Source organism: Ictidomys tridecemlineatus, chromosome 15 (genome assembly GCF_052094955.1).
Source record: "Ictidomys tridecemlineatus isolate mIctTri1 chromosome 15, mIctTri1.hap1, whole genome shotgun sequence".
Taxonomy (NCBI): domain Eukaryota; kingdom Metazoa; phylum Chordata; class Mammalia; order Rodentia; family Sciuridae; genus Ictidomys; species Ictidomys tridecemlineatus.
Genome location: NC_135491.1, coordinates 36,702,900 through 36,709,568, shown reverse-complemented (window position 1 = coordinate 36,709,568; position 6,669 = coordinate 36,702,900).

Below are 6,669 nucleotides of genomic sequence, written 5' to 3'. Positions count from 1 at the left end.
CCCAAGTGATTACATATAGCTGATCAATGGACCAACCATTAAGAACTATTAAACTAAACCGTTACATCTCAATAACCAAGTCAACCCATTCAACCAGCTTGAGAATTTTGTTTTAAAACTTTTCTTCAGGGCTATGGATATTTTTTTTCTATAGAAATTATTGGTTTATCCAGGCGCAGTGGCGCATGCCTATAATTCCAGTGACTTGGGAAGTCGAGGCAGGAGGATCATAGATTCAAGGCCAGCCTCATCAACTTAACAAGGCCCCAAGCAATTTCATGAGACCCTGTTTCAAAAAAGAGCTGAGGATGTAGCTCAGTGGTAAAGCACCCCTGGGTTCAGTCCCTAGTATGAAAAAAATTTGATTTATTTATAGCTAATAGTAACAGAAAGGCCAATATTTCTTGTTCAAAATGATACAAAAATGTTGAGAATACTATTTTTTATTTTTTCTCAATGATTGCAGTATTTTATATTTGTTTTAGAAAGTAAAAAAATTGAGGGCTAGAGATAGAGTTCAGTGGTAGAGTGCTTGTCTAGCATGCATGAGACCCTGTGTTCAATCCCCTGCACTGGTAGCGGGAGGGATGGGGGGACAATTTCTCAGAAAGTGAAAAATTCCCCTGGAGATAACCGTTGGCTATATCAAATGGTCTTCCATTGATTTTCCTATGCAAACTTTTCGTGGTAGAAATGTACTTCTGTATCATGATTTTTTCACTTAGCATATTATATGCCTTTTCCTGGTAAAATAAAAAGAACTCAAGTTTTTTGTTGTTGTTTTTGTTTTGGTTTGGTTTTTTGTTTTTTAGAACTGCTTGGTGCATTGTTTAGCTTTATTGTAATTTATTCAATTTCTTATAACAGTCTTTTTCCAATCTTCAGCATTAGAAGTAATGCTGTAGGGATTGTGGCTCAGTGGTAGAGCACTCGCCTAGCATGTGTGAGATACTGGGTTCGATCCTCAGCACCACATTAAAAATAAAGGTATTATGTCCATCTACAACTAAAACAACAACAACAAAAAGAAATAATGCTGTGGTAAGTGGGCTGCACATGTGTCAGTTGGTGCACAGCAAGTATAGCTGAAGAATTAATTTGTAGTTCTGGAATTGCTGAGGCAATAAGGTAAGTACATTTTAGAGATGTTGCCTCACTCTCCCACCACATATAAGTTGGTTTCCTTCTAATGGCAATACATTATGATTGACTTTTGCTGATCTGATAGGTGAAATTTTACATTTCAATATAGTTTTATATGCATTGCTCTTGGAAAATTAAGCATTTTTCATTCTATCTTTCAATTTTCTGTTGAAATACTGGTTGTCATCAATTTCAGGAGCTCTTAGGGATAAAAGACATTTATGAAAGAATTGTTTTGATTCTTGCTTTATAAAAAACAAATTTTGTGAAGGTGAATGTGGTGGTACATGCCTGTAGCCCACTAGGGAGGCAGAGACCAGAGGATCATTTGAGCCCACAAGGTCAAGGCCAGCCTGGGCAACATAGCTAGACTCCCCCTCAAAAAAATTCTATGAAGCAAATTAGCCAGGCACTATGGTGCACACCTATAATCCCAGTGGCTCAGGAGGCTGAGACAAGAGGATCATGTGTTCAAAGCCAGCATCCGCAACTTAGTGGGGCCCTAAGCAACCTCATTGAGACCCTGTCTTTAAATAAAATTTAAAAAAAAAAATGGACTGAGGATGTGGCTCAGTGGTTAAGCACCCCTGGACTCAGTCCCCAATATTAAAAAAAAAAAATGCACAAAGTAAAACCCCTGCTTAGATACTTGTGCAGTGATGACTAGATATTTACAACAGTACTTTCTCAGACACTACATCCTTCTTCCTCTCAAAATGCACATAGTTCCATTGTTTGCTCTGCATGTAAGAAGATTGTAGATCCTGATACACAATCCAAGACCAATTCACTCATCTGGACAAATAGGTTCCCTCTTATAATTTAAGTCTCCTTGGAAGGTTTAATGCAATGAAATCTTCCTAAACTATTAGGGAGCAAGTATCTTGTGGTGGTAGCAGCACCACCTCTAGAGTCAGATACCAATTATGTAGCCTGGTCTGCAGAGCACCACCACTTATTTTTGCTCCCTGTACACCAACAGTCATTAGATTCCATATTTAAACTTTGTGGTTTCAAGAAATAGTTACTATTTTGCTGCACCATCCCAGGGCCTGGCACGTGCTAGGCAAGCACTCTACACCTCCTACCCACTATTTCCAGTTTTATACAAAAGCAAACCAAGCATTGATTTGCTCATGATCACAGTCTGCACACAAATCTAGGGTCTTATGACACTAAATGTATACTGTGCTTAAAGTCCGTGTTCTGCTTCTATCCCCCCCCCCCCCCCGCAATCAAAGCTTCAACCCTTTGGCCTAATGTCCACAACCACTTGCAAGCTGATTGCTATCTAGTTCCTCTAGGCTCAAGTAGCCTTCCTCCATGTCCTTTTCAAGCCATGAGAAGTAGGGTTTTAAGATCCATTAAAAAACGACATACGAAAGCACAGTCCTGAAGCTGGATCGTAAGATAACATTTGTCTAAAATGGGACTACAGATCAAACAAGCACATAAAACTCACTATATTACATACCTCAATAGAGGGATAAGTTTAACATCCCCAACATCTGGAAGCTGAAACTCCCATTTTTTGTTTGTTTTTGTTTTTTCTTTGTGGTGCTAAAAGCCAACCCCAGGGCCTCATGCACACCACACAAGCACTCTATCACTGAGCTGTACTATCAGCCCCTCCCTGTCTATATTTTTATATAGCTAGATGCACTCTTCAAAATGACCTCTTAGGGCAGAGAAGAGAATTTGACAAACCACGTTCAACTCTTAGTTTATGTCTAGAAATAACACTTGGCAGGCACGTCTACGCAAATTCCATTGCACAGAACAATTGACATGGTCAAGCATGAGGACAATAGGACAGAGAACTACCATCCTCCCTCAGGGAAGTTCATTAAGAATTTTAGAACAATAAGACAGGCCACAACAAGCCACTACACAGGAGGAAGATAGCCCAGATTGGTGCAGACTAGACCAAGGTGAGGGAGGCACTAGAAGGAAACCTCCTGCCAAGGCAGAAGAAGAAATGATGCTGAAGGAGTGCCACCTTTGCCACCGTGTGCAGGATGGAGAATCAGTACTTACACAGCCCCAGCTCCTCCCAGCAATTGCTGACAATGGCACACCATATCAATGCAGATGCACAGGACCTCACTGTGGCACCCAGAGGGGTGCTTCTGCCAGTCCTGAGCTCAGCCCCCAGCCCCTGTCCCACAGTTACTGCTTTCATTCAAAGATAAATACAATCTGAAAAGGAATCAGCACGTACTCATTTGGATGTTAAATAAAAAGAATAGGGCTGGGGATGTGGCTCAAGCGGTAGCGCGCTCGCCTGGCATGTGTTCGGCCCGGGTTCGATCCTCAGCACCACATACCAACAAAGATGTTGTGTCCGCCGAGAACTAAAAAATAAATATTAAAAAAAAATTCTCTCGGGGCTGGGGATGTGGCTCAAGCGGTAGCGCGCTCGCCTGGCATGCGTGCGGCCCGGGTTCGATCCTCAGCACCACATACCAACAAAGATGTTGTGTCCGCCGAGAACTGAAAAATAATATTAAAAAATTCTCTCTCCTCTTTCACTCTCTCTTTAAAAAAAAAAAAATTCTCTCTCTCTCTCTCTCTCCTCTCTCACTCTCTCTTTAAAAAAATAAAAATAAAAAAAAAATAAAACATGCTGGCTTCCTCCTCAACCAAGGTCTACTTTAAAAAAAAAAATCTTTAAAAAAAATAAAATAAAATAAAAAGAATAAATTTGGACACACACACACTTGACAACACATATAACGATGAATTCAAGATGAATTACAGATTAAATGTGGTCAAACAATAAACCTAAGGAGTTGCAGGTAAATGGATGGAGCTAGAGAATATCATGCTACATGAAATAAGCCAATCCCGAAAAATCAAAGGCCAAATGTTTTTTCTAATAAGTGGATCCTGATCCATGGGGGTGGGGGGGTAGGGTAGAATGAAGAAGAATGAAGGAACTTTGGATTATGCAGAGTGGAGTAAGGGGAGGGACGGGGCATTGGGGATGAGAAGGACGGTAAATGAGATGGACCTTATTACTCTATCTGCATATATGATTATATAATTGAATGACTCTGCACCATGTACAGCCAGAGGAATGAGAAGTTATGCTTCATCTGTGTATAACATGTCAAAATGCATTCTACTGTCATGTATACATGTATAATTAGAACAAATCAAAAATATAAGCTTAGGGGGCAAAAGAAGATTTTCAAAACTTGAGGCAAATATTTCTTAAACAGAACATAAAAAGCACTAACTATATTGGACTTCATCAAGATTAAAGATTCTTGTTCAATGGAGGAAACCAAAGAAGTAAAAGGGCAGTTCTGTAATTGAGAAAATACTAATACATGAAACATGCACTAGAATCCAGGTATATAGGGAACTCCCACAATTCAATGAAAATTCAATTTCTAAAATGAACAGACACTTCACAAAAGATAGCCAAAAAGCATATATATATCCGAAGTTTACAGAAAAGGTGTTCAAAATCATTTATCAGGGAAACAAATGAAAACCACTGGGAGATACTACTGTGTATCCACCTGTGCCTGAAATTAAGACTGACAATACCAAGTGTTGGAGAAGATGTTAAATCAGAACTGTCGAATCACCAATGGAAGTAAATAGTAGAAATATTTACTAAAACTTCACACATAATCAAGCAAAGCAGTGCACATTTGTAATTGCAGTTACTTGGGAGTCTGAGGCAGGAGAATCACAAATTCAAAACCAGCCCAAGCAAGGCATGGGGGCACACACCTCTAATCCCAGTGACTTGTCTCGGGAGGCCAAATCAGATGATCTCAAGCTCAAAGCCAGCCTCAGAATTTAGCAAGGCCCTAAGCAACTTAGTGAGACCCTGTCTCCAAATTTAAAATTTTTATGGGTTGGGGCTATATGGATCAAGAGGCAGAGTGTTTGCCAAGCACATGTGAGGCACTGGGTTCAATTCTTAGCACCACGTAAAAATAAACAAATGAAATAAAGCCATTCTGTCCATCTACAACTAAAGAAAAATATTTAAAAAGAAACAAGAGTGAGTAAAACTGAGATGATCTAATAGATCCATGGATTGTGTCAATGTCAATATCCTGGCTGTGAAATTTTGCAAAATATTTCTATTGAGAGAAACTGGGTCAATATACTGGATCACTTTGTACTATTTATTTTTTTGTGGGGGGAATTGGGGATTAAACTCAAGGGCACTTTATCATAGCCCCAGCCCATTTAACTTTTTATTTTAAGACAGGGTCTGGTAAAGTTGCTGGTGCTGGCCTTGAATTTGTTCTCCTTCTGCCTCAGCCTCTACAGTTACTGGGATTACAGGTATAAACCACCATGCCAGGCAATCTTTGTGCTATTTATTACAACTGCATGTAAGTCTACAGTGATCTCAATAGCATTTTCTTTTTGGAGGCCGATGGGGCGAGGTGGGGGCTGTGGCAGATGAGGACAGAGGATTGAACTCAAGGTGCTCAACCACTGAGCCACATCCCAACCCTATTTTGCATTTTATTTACAGACAGAATCTCACAGTTGCTAAGGCTGGCTTTGAACTCACCATCCTCCTGCCTCAGCCTCCCTCCCTTGCGCTGGGATTAGAGACATGTGCCATCCCGCCCCAGCTCGATAGCATTTTCAATTTAAAAACTAAGACTTGGGTGTCTGAGGCATTTCCAGTGTCTCCTCATCACTGAGGATCTCTGATGCCTAGAAAGGGAAGCGTAGTGGACAGCCAGTCCCCGAAGCACAAACGAGGGAATTCTAATGCCAGAGATGCCGGGCCAGGTGGTGCACACCTGTAATCCCAGCGACTCAGAAAGCTGAGGCAGGAGGATTACAAGTTCAAAGCCAGCCTGGGCAATTTAGCGAGGTCCTAAGCAACAGTAATACCCTGTCTCAAAACAGAAAATAAAAAAGGGCTAGGAACTTAGCTCCGTGATAAAACACCACTGGATTCAATCCCAAGGAAGGAAGGAAGGAAGGAAGGGAGGGAGGGAAAGAGAGAGAGAGAGAGAGAGAGAGAGAGAGAGAGAGAGAGAGAGAGAGAGAGAGAGAGGAAGGAAGGAGGTAGGTGGGGGAGAAGAGAGAGAGAGAAAAAAAAAAGAAAAAAGAAAGCAAGCCAGCCAGAGATACTGTGGCACAGTGCCAAGGACAGAAGCCAGGGCTCTGGACACTCATTCCTTCATTCAACAAATATTAATTCAGAGCCTACATTGCCTCAAAAACTAGTCTAGAATCTGGGCTCTGGGGTCATGGTCATGAACACTCAGGCCAGCCCTCTGTTGTAGAGAGGACCACAGCTCACGGAGGTTTAAACTGGCCCCTACACTCCTGGGTAAAAGAGACTCCTGGGTCACTGGCCCGAGGCAGGAACCTAGGGACAGAGACCAGTAAAAATAGTGAGTCAAGCAGTTTTAGCCCGCTGGGACTTTGGACAAAGATGCCAAACCTCCTAATGCTCTTCCTGGGAGGGACAGCGGGGTTCGGCTCGGCCAGGGGCCAAATCTAAAAATAACGCGATAAACACTGGCTGGA